We start from the raw sequence: 16,529 nt of genomic DNA on the forward strand, positions 1-16,529 counted from the left end.
AGAGTACAGAAATAGGTGTGCTGAGCTCTAAAGCCCAATTTTAAAGAGCACTAATTTTAGTGTGAAACCCTCCCCAACAATAATTTGTTTAATCTTTAAGGTGAAAGTATAAGGAGAGATAGGCCTCTGGGATGAAAATAATTAGAGGGGGGTGTAGAATATGGGGTCTGACCTCTGTGTTTTAATGGTCCTGTGACTGGGTAGCCTGATCTAAAAGTTTGTAACCACGGTACAGGAACTATAGGCTGTCAATAATTCCTTGGTTCCAGCGAGTCTGTTTAAACATTCTGCAGCCATTCCCGTCTTCCATGTATTAAACATTCTGTCAGGGAAAGAGCGTCGCCTCACAGGATATAGGTGAACAGCTAGCGGTTACCAAGTGGTTAAGAAGAGAAATTATAAACTTAATGCAAGTTATCTTTAGCACAGGACACATCCGCTCACCTGTGCCATCACAGCAATCTAGAAAGACTGTAAGGGGTACTGCAGCACTAAATGTAAAGGCAAACCAAAATCAGCTTTGGGAGGACTTAAACAAATGCAGGATATTACTTACTCAGGGTCTGGTGATCCCCTCCGCAGATCCCCCACATTTGCATTGGGTATGGGAGGCTGTCCATGCTCCATCAACACTATGCTCCCGATAGAAAGGAGCAAAGCAGACAATCGCTTGAAACAGGTAAGTAGTATTTATGTTTAAGTTCCTGAATGTCTGCCAAAGCTTGGAAACAAGGTCACCGTTCCAATACCAAAAATTAAACTGATCCGAGCCACAACAGAAATATACGGACGTGAAGCCTGGTTCCTGCCTCTCACCTTGTGGACAGATCCTCAGAGGTTGGCTGCTCTAGCAATACAGCAGCAGACTATTTGTTGTGAGACGATTGTCAAGCGGGTTTTTCTCTACAACTACACTTACCTACCGAGGACTATTCAGAGACAGATTTTGGTTGAAGCCGGTTTAATTGAAGGGGCTCTGGTAGTGAAACAGGCTTTCTCCACGCAGTGAACCAACAAGTTAGTAACAAAAGAAAGGTGCCACTTGTCACAAACAACATTCACCTGAGCCTGCATGAAGTGTGTGTGACAAAGGGTTCATTACAGCACACTCACCTGGTCTGTCTAGCAATGATTAAAATCCCCTTTTTATAGCACACACCACTAATTCCAAAATTCTGCCACCACTAGGTTTGTTTCAAGAGCTGAACTGTTTGTGGCCTCTAACTACAATCAAAACAAACTAAACCAGAGCCATCATTAACAAAAAAATACCCTGTATTTCAGTTATGTACCGCTATATATGACAAAGCTTAATCAGCAAAATTAGTCACATAGACAGGACATTATTGAATGGCATTTAATATGGCAAAATAGCCCCAATGCTTAAGATAAACAAAATAAGATAAGAAAAGGCCATACAGTAATATTACGCAAAGAAGTTCCTTTAAAAATAATTAAAAAAAAAGAAAAAGGAGAAATTGAGAAATCTAAAAACAAACATAATTCTTTGATTTCTCTGCTGGGGAAAGTGGAAAGTCAGCTAGAACTTCACTAAAAAAGTGGGTCCCTTAGTCTGACAAAAGTACAACAGTTTTTCATGGTTGTTAATGCCAAGACCTTATTTCTGCTTTTGCTCGGAAAAGCAGTGTATATGTTAGTGGGGTGAGGACGGGGGGACTTCACACTTGAGTCTATTCAGAAATAGCCAGAGATTCTTATACGGACCTTAAATTTAATCTTGAATATCACAAAATCAGAGTTTAAATTTGCCTATGTTTAGAAATGAAACATCCCCATAAAATATTGATTATTTGGAACTATGTTATATTGTTTCCCGGCCAGCAAGCGAGTTCTGCTTGACGTATTAGATGTAGTCCATTCTCTTCAGTATGAATATGCATAGGGACTTACTCAAAACGAACTGAGAAAATAAATTGCTTTGATGTGAACATTCCTTATTTAAAATTATGAATCTGATTGTGTGCTCTTAATACAGTATGGACATACATTTCTATCGGACATTCTATCTGATAACAGTGCTCAAGGAGACTCACAGTAAACCAGCTATGCTATGAAACAAAGCTAAATTAACCCCTTTGTTACCTGCCCACAATGCGTTACAGCAATTCATCCTTTATATTTTAACCCCTGACCATAACCACGACTCCGCTTTATGGTGACAATCACCAGAATTACTCACCCTTATAACCACCATCTGAATAGTGTAGAGAGCAAGGCAGCCCTAGGAGACCCGACCGTGTCAAATGGACCGGCCCAAAATAAAAGGACACCAAGAACAGAGAAATTCAAAGGTACAAAATTATTTTCAGTCACTAGCCCAAATACATTACTGGGCAATAATTTTCTTTACAAGGATTGGAAGCCAAATCTGCAGTAGCTGTGGCTTAGGGGAGGCCTAACAGTTGTGGGCTTTAATGCAAATTTAACAGACTCACAATAATAGCAGAATACACATTATTCCATATCTTTCAACAAATGATGCCCACTTCTCATTGAGCTATTTTAAGTCTTCTCAGTGGTACAGTTAAAGTACAGTCTCTCATTATAAACTCAGAATCGCGACCCCATGAACAATACAAGAGTCCTTGCTAGATCCTTTATCTTGGCATATATGTGAACACACATAATCATCCAGGACCTCAATATTACCAAGGGTTAGAGGAAGCCTTTCAAGATTATTACAACTTAAAAAGCAGACAACGTCTGTACAAAAAAAAAAAAAAAAAAAAGAATAGGGTTAATGACCTCGAAAGTAGATCAAGAAGAAACACCTTGTGTCTGGTAGGTCTCCCCAAAATAATGAAGGGGGAGTCAGCTCCAAACAACAATTTTCCCTAAAATAACAGTAAAATCTTGCCTCACTCTCATACAGCTCATAGACTGGGACCCACAAAATTAAAAAGTCCTAAAACAGTGATATCCCTCAAGTCACGCAGAAGGCAGACATATGGACAACATCTAATGGACAGACCATCACTTTGAAAAGGGAACCGCCTACATGCAAATCAGGATTATTCAGCTGAAGTCATAAAAACCCAAAAATAATTCTCATAGCTATGCACAGGACTAGCTAAAGTAGGAAGAAAATTTGGTTCACTTTAACCAGCAAGACGTAGGCTTTTCTATGGCAGCAGATGATGCTAATGGAGTCTTAAAAGAGAAAAAAAGAAGAAATGGATGAATCTGCACCACAAGATCACAACACTCGAAAGAGGGTCCTCCCTCCCCAGTTATAGGAACATAATATTTTATTTATTTTTCTCTCCTTCCTCTCATTTCATTTCTTTTGACATGTACCAAAGACAAAATTCACCCCAGAACTAAATGTGAAATGGAAGATCTAAAGATCTAAAAACAGCTCTAGAAAAAATATGAAACCGATGTTTAGAATATTGATATCTGCTGATGAATGAGCATAAAAGGGGATATATGACAGCTAAATCTTAGATACGCAAGATCCTAACTGAGGGTCTTGTGAGCCAAGAGCCTAATAAGATAGTTAACGTTCCAAAGTTAAGGAATTTAAATCTTTAGCTTTGTGTAGAAGGTGGGGGGGGGGATTCTCCCTTGGTTGAAGTTATTTTGTTCAATTGAAGCTTATTTTGTGCAAACGTTTGAATGAACACATATGTGATCTTGATATAACTCGGTTTGCCATGATGTCATTAGTGCCTGTTGGAGGGGGGAGGCTGTGGCAGGAGGAGACTGGTAGCAATTCGACATAGTTGAATTTTATACAACGATTCAAGGATATTTCTCAGGGGAAATGAATGGGAAGGGAGAGGAGTGATCTAAAAATGTGCTTATGGAATGTAGGACGGATAAACTCCTCTATTTAAAAGGAAGAAAATAATTTAAATAAAAGGTAAAAAGGGATAGCATTTCTAAAACTAATACTCTAGTTAAGAGTAATATTCAGACGACAATCCGTTCCCAGATCTGGGCTTAAATTACAGAAAAACCGAATACCTATTCTTTTGCTGTAACTATGAAAACTGGAAAGCAGGTTTACCACCCAGAAACCTATAACAAATACTAGTGATGATTTTAACAGTTGCAAAAACAGCAATAATACAAACATGGACATTTTCTATACCCATAGCTGAGAAAGATAAAGTCCAAGCTACTAGAAACTCTGTATTTTGAAAGGAAACACTCCCCTAAAAAGAGGCATCTAAGTTTATGCTAAATGGAGTCCACCAAACCAGTAGCGGCACTACCATTGGTGTGGCAGGTGCCGTGCACAGAGGCCCATGGAGATAATGGGGCCCATGGAGATAATGGGGCCCACTGAATGGCAGATGCAGAGGGTCGAGGCCTCCCCGAACCAGGGCCCACAGCTTGCTAGTTCTACCTCTGGTCCAAACATAAAAACTTTAGAAAACAAGGTCCAAAATGGTACCATGAAATTGAGTCCACAGACTGGTTTATTTATTTATTAACACATTGGGGAACACCCAACATACATAAGGTTAGAAAAAGGTATAATCAACTGGAGAGAACATAGGACAGAAAAGAGGAGATGCTCATCAGATCGGAGTAAAGCCCACACTAGACTCTCTCCCTCTCCTCTCTTCTCCTTCACTCCCAGTCTTTTGCACACTACTTTTGTCTATATCACTGGATACATGATGGATGGGGGGGGGGGGAAATGGTTGATCATTTGGGTAATGTAAGATGGCACTTGGAAATTACGTTAGACACATGATGTGCAAAAGTTAAACCAAACGTACAAAAACTCAGGCCTCAAGAGTTACCAACAGTTCATGTTTTCTTTAATCATGCACAGGTGGGTTAATCTATTTTCTATTTGGCTGGGTCAGTAATTATCACACCTGTTTCTACAGACAGAGATCCTGAAAACATGACCTGTTGGTAGCTCGATGACTGGGCTTGAGCACCTCTGGATTAAGCCAAGCTAAAATTCCGCATAAATTGTTTTTCTTTGTTCTGTTTTGTTTTTAGTGAACCATTCACCAGTTATAAGTATACAAATTGAGGATAGTGCTACCAAACATGTCACCAACATTAATTTGTACCCATAAGGGTTATATTGTGCAAACAAGATAATTACTTCTGACTAATGTATACATGTATACATACAGTACACTACAGTACGTACTATGCCAGGCCCGGCCAACCTGAGCTCTCCAGGTGTTGAGAAACTACAAGTCCAGCATACCTTAGCCATCCAATAGCTGCAATCTACTGGCAAAGCATGCCTGGAGAGCCACAGACCTGGCCTGTACTATGTGCTAAACAAAAAGAAGGTATAACATAGTACAAATTCACACTGCCTATCACAGTCCAAGTGTGGTTGGTTACAAGTGTATATGCTATATAAAAACAACATACAACACTTTCCTGTGAGTTCCTGTTACCTCCACCTCTTGCCCTGTGCATGGCCTGTACAGTCCCTGCTGAACAGTTTCTGAACCATGCTTCTTACAGTGGCTTTTTACTGTGACTTTGTTGTTTTTATATTTGCTGCTGTTTGTGTTCCCACCTTCTAACCACACTCGCTGCTCCATTTACCTTGATTCTCTGAATCTCCAGCTCCCCTTAGCCCAGTAATCATCCACAGCCCCCTTTACTGCACCTTCCAGCATGATAAAAACAGATATAGGCCCTTACCACTCCATTGTCACTCTCAAACCTACCTGTGTTTTACTCACCTGTCCCTCATTATCACTCTTTCAACACTTGTCTTTCCTGCTACCCCCCCCCCCCCCCATTTTCTCCCTCCACTCCCTTTATCACCGTCATCTCACATCACTTCTAGCCTTTCACTAGCCTTCTTTTATTCATACCTTTAATTCTCTCTCTCATGTTTATTTATAGTGCTATCACACTTTGCTCCACTCTCCCTTCTGTCCTCTCCCTATACTTCTCTTGTCCAATCTTTCTTTCTGTTCCCCACGGTCACTCCCACCAATCTGCTCTTCCTTCACTCCAGTAACTGCATATGAGGTTCACATCCCTCTATCCTCCTCATCCCCATCTCTCTCACATCACTCCTCTAATTTTCTCTCAGCCTGTTCCCACCTTGCCTACCTCCTCAACCTATCCCTCTTTTCTAGTTCCTTCCCCCTCTCAAACATGCTCACATCTCCCCCATACTCAAAAAAGTCCATTGACATTCCCTCTAATTACCACCCTAATTAGCCAATCTAATTATCTCCCTCCTTCCTATTGCTTCCAAACTTCTCACCTCTTCTCTCTAATCTCACTCCTTACTTGACACACTCCAATCTGGATTTTGCTCCCTCCACTCCACCAAAACTGCGCTCATTATGGTTACAAACAAACTTCACTTCACTAAATCTAAGGGACGCTTCTCCCTTCTTATTCTTCTCGACATCTCTGCGGCCTTTTATACTGTTGACCACTCCCTCCTTTTGAAAAGTCTCCAATCGATAGCCCTCTAACACTATCCTATTGGTTTTCCTCTTACCTCACCAACCACTCTTTTTGACTCTCTACACTTGACTTCACCTCCCTCTTCCCATACCTGTCAGACCTCCCCAAGAATCTGTTCCTGGACCCTGCTCTTCTCACTCTACATCTACTCCCTTGGTGACCTCATCAGCTCATTCGGCCTCCAGTGCCAACTGATGATACCCAAATCTATCTTTCCTTCCCTGACCTCTCCCCTTCTCTTCAGTCTCACGACTGTCTCATCAAAGTCCAAAATAGGTGAATAGTTGTCTCCTCCCCAAGCCCCCTCCAGAGCACCTCACGTCTCTCTTTTTGCTGATAATACTACCCAATTTTCTGTCCCTCAAGTCCGCTGCCTATGAGCAATCCTCGACTCCTACCTCTCCTTAAAACCTCACATTCAGCCCCTCTCCTAAACCAGCTGCCTTCACAATATATAGAACATAGAACATGTATACTCAATGCTAATGCCCACCTTATTTTTCTCTGACAGTCTATCTCGGCTGTCCCTCTCTGTCAGCCACTACATTGGCTCATCATGCCCTACAGAATTAAACTTACACTCCTCACCTACAAAGCTCTCAAACAATCCCCTCCTACATCTCCAACCTCATCTCTACCCACACTCCTTACCGCCCCTTCCACTCTGCCAACTGCTGCCTCACTACCATACAGATTACCTCTTCCCACTTCCGCCTCCAGGACTTTGCCCAGGCTGCTCCCCACCATGCCCTTAAAGCTCATTCCTTTGTTAAAGCCCATCAGCCCACCTCCTATCTCCTCCACTCCCTCACTCTGTACCACCCTATTTGTGTCTTCCCCTTCCCATTAGGATGTCAACTCTGAAAAGCAGGTCCCTCTTTCCTCGTGTTCTCCTTCTACTGTTGCATCACCCTCTGTACCACTAGGCCTGCTTCACACTGGACATTACCATCACTCTCACTTACTATCCCGTTAATAACGTTATCAACATTACCAATATTATTTGTTTAGTCAGTAGATATCTGGTATTTGTATTATTAATGTGTTGTGGATCCATACTTAGTAAAATATTTCCTAACATAAAAGTTATTTTGTAAGACAAAAAAAAAAAGAATGTGAAAAACAGTAGTACAGGTTAGATTCTAAAATAATTAAAAGAAACATTTTATGATCAGAAATGTACAAAGTTCCTGACCAGATTAGTTTGATGCGCCAAATACACCATTTTAAAGATCATTAATGAGACAGGAGAAAGTATCTCAGCAGTTTAAAGTTACGACCATATAACAGACATTTGCTGGAGACTCTGGTTTGTAATCTCAAAATGTCACAGTCTCCGCAACTCCCAAACACAAATTATTAAGCAAGGAAACTTTACCTGAACAAATTTGTTTGCATTGTTATGTTTAAACAGTATGCACTATATTAAAATATATATTAATATAAGAAGTGCACATATACTAAGCAAAATGCTAAAAATTGCCATAAATGCTTAAGTCTATCTAAATAAACCTCTATACTTTATATATTTATTTTAAAAATACTTATGTTAATATAATTATTAACAATTATATATTTTTGAACATGTGATTAACAATAGTTCTCATCAGTACACAGACCACAAATCTACTTCCTGACCTGGTGCAGAACAAGTGTAACGTACAATATGAATCACTTCTTAGCCTTTTGGCAAAGATCAAGTGCAGATATGCATGTGCTTAAAGGCACCCCAGATACATAATGCACCCCACTTGGTCCTCTGACAAAGAGACCGGACGCTGGTAGCCCGAGGTGCTGCTGCCTGAGTAGGGGATGTCCAAAACAGGCACAAGTGAAGGGGCACCATGTACACTAAGTAAGGTTCTCTGCACAAGCAAACACTATGTTTCTTTGACCTGAAATTTCACATGTCCCCCCTAGATTCTATGAAGGGGAACTGAAGACCCTTATACCCCCAAGGGACCTTATGGCTCCTTATTATGAGTTAAACGGGAACCTTTCCTTTTTGGGAAGGGTCCAAGGACCCAAGCCCCCAGCACAGTGTGTTTTGGAGCAAGGGTTTCAAGTAAATTGAAAAAATAAAAAAGTCAATCTAAGTCGCACTAAAAAAAACCAAAAAAGTAAAAACAACACGAAACATTTCCTATGGGTTCAAAACAAACCATATATTAAGTGAACTATAGGAATAAACTTCTGTGTGCACATACTAATTATGTCAGCAATTGTTTTGACTGATAAAAGATTATAGACAGTCTCTCATGTTATAGTAGTAGTGAAATAGACAAGATGTGTTTTGTGATTAGTAATCCAACGCAGATAACCAGAAGAAAAAACAAACACTACCCAATGATTTATACTGCATGTATGCTGACAACTCTGCTGCGTTTCACTCCACTTACCACTGCATTGATAAGAGTAAATGTTTTTAGTTTCTAGTATTGATTTATACCCCCAACACTCCACTCTTCAGATGAATAGTCAGTGTTAACAACCAATACAGAAGCTTTTTAATATACAAGTTGGTAAAGTACACATTTGCTACATACTTGTTCTGCATGTATGTAGCAAATATGTACTAGCAATACAAAGAACAATAATTATCAACCCACAGCAGCTCAGACACCTCCCATTCTACAAGTGGAAGCCAAAACAGCATGATCTAGGCCTATCTCTGTATAAACTGGAGATGTGTCAAATGCCCCCATACATGAAGTAAATACACAGCCAAGAAGCATATATTACAGTCCATGTACATTACTATAGCTCTGTAACATACAGGAATCATGTCTTATTGGAAATGTTTTGTTTCATTTGAATACAAAATGAAATGCAAAATAAAAACATTAGCAAAAGCTGCTCAGAATGCAGCTTAAAAAAAATATATATATCCGATATGGTTATAGCAATGTCCCACTTACTGGTTGAGACACATGCAAGTCTACCTGCATTGTTTGTAGTATACTCTTCCTAAGTCCTACATTCTTTGGGGCATATTCAATCAGGATTCGCGGACGCATGGGTCCCAATACCGCAACACTGTGGATTTCTGTGCGCACGCGCAGCCATGTGTAATCGCGTCCGCGGATTGTAAATGAATACCCCCCTTTATTTGTTTTATTGAATCACTTTCTGTATTTGCTGTGTTAGGCTGGGTACATACTACAGTATTTTAGGCCAATTATCTGGCTAATTAACCGATAAACGACTGTTCAGCCAGATATCACATTAGTGTGTAGATTTAGACGATGAACGATAGTCGTTCCAAAGCATCGACCATCGTTTGATTTTATTGCTCGGCAGAGCTATAAATCTCTTTCAGCTATCGAAGACTTCTAACTCAGCAATGTGTATGCTCTCACGATCAGGATCTCTATCGAGTTTACAGAGTCATGATCTTTTCAATGGTTATGACACTTGAAGAGCACAGATCTTTTAAGACATGTATAGTGTGTACACATGAATCGCCACGACGATCATGACTTTTTTTTTTCTTCGCGGTCGTTAGTAAAATCGTTGTAGATAACACATTGGTCGGAAATTTCTGTAGTGTGTACCCAGCATTAGACAATGTTAGCCTGCTGCGAGAGGTGAAAGACCGCATGATGGACTTGGCCGAGTATAAACACGCGAGTTGTTTTGTGTATATTAATCCACTCAGTAATTCACCGCCTTTGGTATAATAGATCAAACAATGACTTTAGCTGCTCTTTTCTTTGCTAGGAAAAAGAGTCCCTTACATAGACTAAATTATTACTTTGCGTAGGTAGAAACATTAGTTTCCAATGTCACCCTAATAGTTTATTTCGGACACAACTTAGGATATTGTTGACAAAATATATTACATGGTCAACAAAGGAATGTGGGAAGGTTTAGGACAGTGATGGGCAGCCCGATACACTTTATGGGGCTGATGGTTCACACTGTACATTACCCTCAATCTTAGTGAAAAGTTAAAACAATAATGTACTCAAAGAAAGAGACACTTATCTCCAACATCATATCAGCAGGTATTTTACTTGCTGCAAGGAATAACAAACAAATCTGAATAAGAAGCCAGACACACTTAAGTCACCTCTTGTTACTGCCCACTTATTTTTAGTGGGTCACGGACTGGCATTAGGAAAACACCAACACTAGTCAACACGTTTGCCATGCGGTGTGCAACTAGCACTTCTGCCGTGTGTCAATGGAGGATACACTAGAACAGGCAACATCCGAAAGACATTGTCACAAAGCCGCTCCTGACCACAACCATAAACGGGTATGGGGTCATTGGCACGGTCCATCATCATACCCATTTACATTATTTAACTAACGTTAAAAATGCTAGTGGGTAAGGGACCTTTAGGTCATCACATTATGCAACGGACAAGCTTAGGTCCCTTATAGCTGGCCCACTGAACTCACTAAAACAAGGGTCTAAAATTCTGTCTTTAAAGTTAACAAGTTTAACAGGAAACTAATCAGTCCAAAGGAAAGGAACGAGAACAAAGAGGTCATGATAGCAAAGTAATCAAGAAGGGGAGAAATACAATATATAATGCAATCATATATAATATAATGGATATAAATATATGTATCCATAATCAATGTGGGCATGAATGGCCCACAGGGCCATCACCATACCAATGGTAAGGGACCATGAAAGGGGACATGACCAGCCACCAGGGGGTGTGACCATCCACTAGCCCATATTAAAATCTGCCACTGCAGTGCCCATGGTGAGTGAAGCCCATCATAGATCCCACTGGAATCCTGGTGGTACAGTCCCACACTGCCTATCACCTCCACACTAATGCACAATATTCTAATTCCATACTAGCTCCTGGCATCCTTAAACCATCAAAACAATGTCTGAACTGAAACGTAAAAGGCTGGTACGATTATAGATCCATAATTCATGGCACTCCTTCACTCAACAAGCCCCAAAAAAGATACGGAAATGTCAACTGCTCAATAGTTGTAGGAGAATCTCATAGCCACCACTAGCCTCCTTTGCGGCGCCAAGAACCGCTTACTTCTCGGGTAGCTGGTATAACTGCCTCTTTGCTGTGGGTCACAGGACAGCAGGTAATAAGACACCTTTATTTGCTCAAGGGGCCCTTACAAGAACCATTACACATTAGTTGGAGGTACTAGTGCTTATCCAGAAGAACAGATGTATAATACATTACATGGTCAAACAGAGCTCTTTATTTACCGTTCTGACACACATGTTGGCAAGGGGTACACCAGCACTTTTTCCTACCTGGCAATACAAAGTCTGATATATTACATTCAATGATTAGCATCAGGATGTACTATGTGCTCTAAACTTGGATTTAAATGCAATTGAAACCTAACAAAATTAACATCAAATTAGTGTTTTCCTAAATTACTTGCCGGCAGGTTTCCTATCTCTCCAAGACACAGGATGCATGTCTACAGACCCACGCCCCCCTTATGCATTCAGGCTAAAAGAGGTCTTGGTCACTCACAAATGAAAAGGCCCAAACAGCATGGGATTTCCTTTCTTCCAAAAAACATATTTCCCCCACCATATACTGCATCAGAAATCAATACATTTCTAATACAAAAATTGCATATTTGCAATGATATACATCGGCGCACTGCGCCACTAATTGAAATAAATTTATACAATGTTATTTATAAGTGATCCAGCCACAGGAGGCATGCCTAGACTGCACATGTACAGCAGCATAGTGGCCTTGGAAATTATTTTAGAATGCTGGCAACAATAGAGACATAAGGGTACACACTACAGAAATTTCGACCAACTTTTTATGCCGAGCGATTTTACATACGATCGATGTTCCGATCGCTCGGTCCATGGACTGCATACACACTAGCCATGTTTAGGACGAGAAAGGGAAGAGTGGACCTCACGTTAGCGACTTTTTACAGCCATGTTGTCGTGAGCAATGACTGTAATTTCATACTCACTGTTGTGGATCGGTCGGAAGTTTATACACACTACACAACGGAAACGAGATTGGAACGAAAATATTAAACGGTACGACCAACCAAATGAGGCGACAATTGTCCATTTGGGCAGACTTTCAACCATGGTGTCACTACACACACTGACCCGACTTTTGAACGAACGGTCGTATGTCGGCTGATTGAGCCGATTATTGGTTGAAAACTGTGTAGTGTGTACCTAGCTTTAGTCAAACAAATATAAAAAGTTGCTTTAGGCGACCACAACATCAAGATGTATTTTGGCTTAACTGGCAGTTATACATTCCACAATGGCACATTTCTCTCGTGGTTCACCGCCTACCTCTAAATGCTGTTTCAGTGCCGGATTTATTAAGGAACGCAAAACGAACGTAATGTGCGGTTTTAAAAAAAAAATAAAAAATCTGTTGCTGAATACAGGTCTAGGTACGGTCTGCTCTGACAGACTGCAGGATACACCCAATAGATATGTGGAATCTAAAGTCATAATAAAATGCACAGTAAAAAAAAAACTGTTGATTGTCACCTGTTAATAATAGTCATTAATGACAAAACATTAAAAAATAAGGAGGTTTTCCCCCATAAAATACATTAGGCTGTTATGAATGTTTATTGTACATAAAATGCATTCTTACAGTTGCTCCTGATTACAGACACATGTTCAAGCACATGTTCAAGCATGCAAAAGCGACGGTCATCACTAGTAGTCAGCACTTACCCCCGACCTGTAGCTAGTACAAGTGATACGACAGAAACACGTACCTTTGAGATGCCCAATGCTTGAATCGGACGCTGCTGTGTGCACTCGAGCTTGGGACGCCCTTATTGTACATTGCAACGGCATATACCCAGCCCCCTCCCCGTTAATGAAATTGTAGACTGTAGTAAGGGTCCTTTGAGCTTAAAGATGAATTGGACGTTGCTGTATTCAATAGCATATGGTCTGGTAATGGGCATGCGCAGAAAGATTTTACGCAAATTACGGCACTGATCGGCATTTACATTCCTTAATGAGTCAGACCCTCTGTGTCTACTTCTGGCACATCCTCCACTCCCTCTATCTCTTGGGCCCCTCAAGGCTCTGGTTTTTCTTTCTTTATACCTCTTCCCTTAGTGAGCTAATAAGCTCCTTCAGTCTCCGCTAGCAGCTCTATGCAGACACCCAAACCTACCTCTCTTGACCTCTCTTTTCTTTTATCCCATGTCCAACTGACTCTACAACATCTCCATTTTGATGTTGTCCCCAACACTACACGTGTTCAAAAGCACATACAAAACAGCTAATTCACCTTCCCACCACCCAGTGTCACTACTCCCCCTCCTCAGCTCTAACTCACCATTGAAATCATCATACTTTCCCCAGATTCCCATGACCACTGCCTTGGTGTCATCTTTGACTCTGTGCTCAACGTTACACATCCAATCCCCAATTTCAGCAACTCACCCTAACCAACTCCTTCCCCTCATACATGTCTGCCCTCTGCCTCCGACTTGTTCTTCATCTCCTCTCCGATAACCTCCAGCATTCATCACTTCTCCCATACAGCTCTCTTCTTATGGAAATTCCTACCTGACTGACCAGATTCTCCCCCATACTTTCATCTTTCAAATGCTAACACAAAACCCATCTCCTCACTATAACCTATCCTGCGGTCACCTCATACAACTCTCTGTGTTCTACCAGCTACAGTCCAACCTTCTCCCAGGAATTTCACTATATCCCATTGTCTCAGCATTGCCCTCTCTCTCTCTAGACTATAAGTGCTCACAAGCAGGACTCTCTCTACGCTATCTCACGTCTGCACTCCCTTTATCAACTTTGTATGTACTTGCTCTGTTTTTATATAGGATTATGTATCATTTGTTATTGTGACTGGCCAGCAATGCAGTATGTTGTGGTACCTTACAAATTAGATCCAGACATGTGACACAAATAGGTGGAGCCTGTTGAAGATATAAAAAAAGGTGGACCAGGCAAGCACACAAAGTGCTTATCCCTTTGGTAGAATACTCTGAAGATAAAAAAAATAAGGTAGGTAATATATATACACAAGCTAGGTGAAGGAAAGGGAGGGAACAAAAGCAAGTGATAAAATCTGATCCCATCATATATAATAAAACAGCAATGAGTACAATAGTGTATAATATATATAATAAAAACCACTCCATTTTCCCCCACATTTATATTTTACACACAGCCATATCTTCTTTACAGTTAAAAAGCCTGGTGCTTACTAGTGTCAACATTCAGACACATTTAAGCATCCGTCCTAGAGGAATGCCGTCTGCTGACACAGATGTGTGAACCTGTAATACAAGAGGCTTGTACACAAGAACCTGGTAGTGATTCCAGTAGTGGCAGCAGCTTGGAGTCACACAGAGTGCTATACACACATTGACACATGTTCCTTGTCACACACAGATTCCCAAGTTCTTATTTCTGAGAGGCACAGCCTACAACACAAAGCACCCTGTCCCATGCATTGCTGCATACCAGCCTGTAATTCTAGACCTTGTGCATCATTGTACAGAGCTGCAGGGACCGGTGCCTTATTATGCAGGGTTCAGAGAGAGTTTTATACATTATGCATTACTAAACATTCCTGAAAATCTTCTGCACCGATATCCATTACATATTTTACAATATAGTAAATCTGGCAACTGTATTGATACACCGTATAGAAAATCCTCGTGCATTGCTTCAATACTGCAGAGCTCTGTACATTATACCATACTGCAGAGTCTTGTCCACTGCTATACAGAACTGAGCAACTGTATACATTGCACTACAGTACAGAAATGTATGCATGTTGCTGCATAAAATGTTAAAACGTCATGAAAATGCATCACTGTACAATACAGAAAAACATGTGCCATGCTAAACTATATAGAACATGCATGCATAGTTTATTCAGTAGAGATATACACAGTAATATACATTAAAGCAGCATGTTCCTTACTATACAATGTATGTACATTCATATACAGTATAGAGAAAATTTACATTGCTATACTGTGTAGAAGCATGTGCATTGCTATTCAGTTTGAAAGGCACTTGCACATTTCTGTAGACACACTGCTATATAGTATGGATGTATATACACAAAAGTGCATAGGCAATCATTTTCAAGACTTAGAAAAAAACCATATTATACACTACCGCTAAGCGACATGTATTGTCACTAACCAAGGATTGCTCATAGATATATACTATATTATAGCCATGTGCATACACAGTAAAGAGTGGATTGCTAATAGATGCATTGATTTTCAGTCAAAATGGATATGTGTAGATATGCAGCATACTAGTGCATTATACACCTTACACCGCAATGTGCATGCACTGCTCCATCACAATGATATCCATGCCTTGTCCCCTGGCTGTAACTCACCTGCAGCTGCCGCCACCTCCACGTCTCCCCTGGCAGCTCCGTCAGCCTCTTCCCCCAGGCCGGCTCCCTCCGCAGCACGGGAACCGGCCCTGGTTATGTGACAACCTCCTCCGGGGCCCTCCCTACGTCCGAAACTGCGGTCACTCCCCCCCGATCCTCTGAACTCCAGCTCCTCTCTCACCTCCCCCAGTTCTTCCCTTCTGGTCCCGAATCTACGGCCCGCACCGAACCGCCGACACTGAGCTCCCCGTGACCACGCCCATCGCCTCATTACATATGCAGAAGCTCTGGCTGCTGACCACGCCCGTTCGTCTTTTTCCTGTTAATAAGGCGAGTCCAAGCTAGGGTCTGTCATTATCCATCCTAAGGTGACGCCTGGTATGATTTCATTCATTCCTTAGTTTATTTCATTTATGTAAGACCTTCTTATAATTAATAGCGATATATTATACATTGTGTTGGTTATTACAAAATAATATTGAACCAAGATCTACATAAGTCTTTCAACTATTGCCTAAAACTCATCAGGTGTCAGAGCTGTCACACAACATGTCCACAAGTTTGTCCAAAACCCAGTTTTTGATGACCTATCTAATAGGATTGGATGAATCTATTGGTCAATGTTCAAAATAGGGATATTTCCAGGGACAAATATTTCCAGGGGCAAATCTTCAAAACCAGGGACTGTTCCCTGAAACAGTTGACAATTATGCTGTATGGACATTTCAAATGCAC

The 16,529-nt window shown here is 40.8% G+C and overlaps 1 protein-coding gene across 5 annotated transcripts in view; it reads right to left on the bottom strand.

The window, feature by feature from the left end:
* The window catches only part of TANC2 (tetratricopeptide repeat, ankyrin repeat and coiled-coil containing 2), a 347,174-nt gene extending 331,140 nt beyond the window's left edge, over positions 1 to 16,034 (bottom strand). For 4 of the 5 annotated variants that reach the window (XM_075177370.1, XM_075177371.1, XM_075177368.1 and 1 more), the window contains exon 1: positions 15,795 to 16,034. The gene's annotated coding sequence lies outside the window, so the exon portion shown is untranslated. The remainder of the gene's footprint in view (positions 1 to 15,794) is intronic. The other variant, XM_075177372.1, reaches the window with a different exon arrangement.
* Positions 16,035 to 16,529: the final 495 nt, after the last annotated feature.

This window comes from Mixophyes fleayi, chromosome 6 (assembly GCF_038048845.1).
Source record: "Mixophyes fleayi isolate aMixFle1 chromosome 6, aMixFle1.hap1, whole genome shotgun sequence".
NCBI lineage: Eukaryota > Metazoa > Chordata > Amphibia > Anura > Limnodynastidae > Mixophyes > Mixophyes fleayi.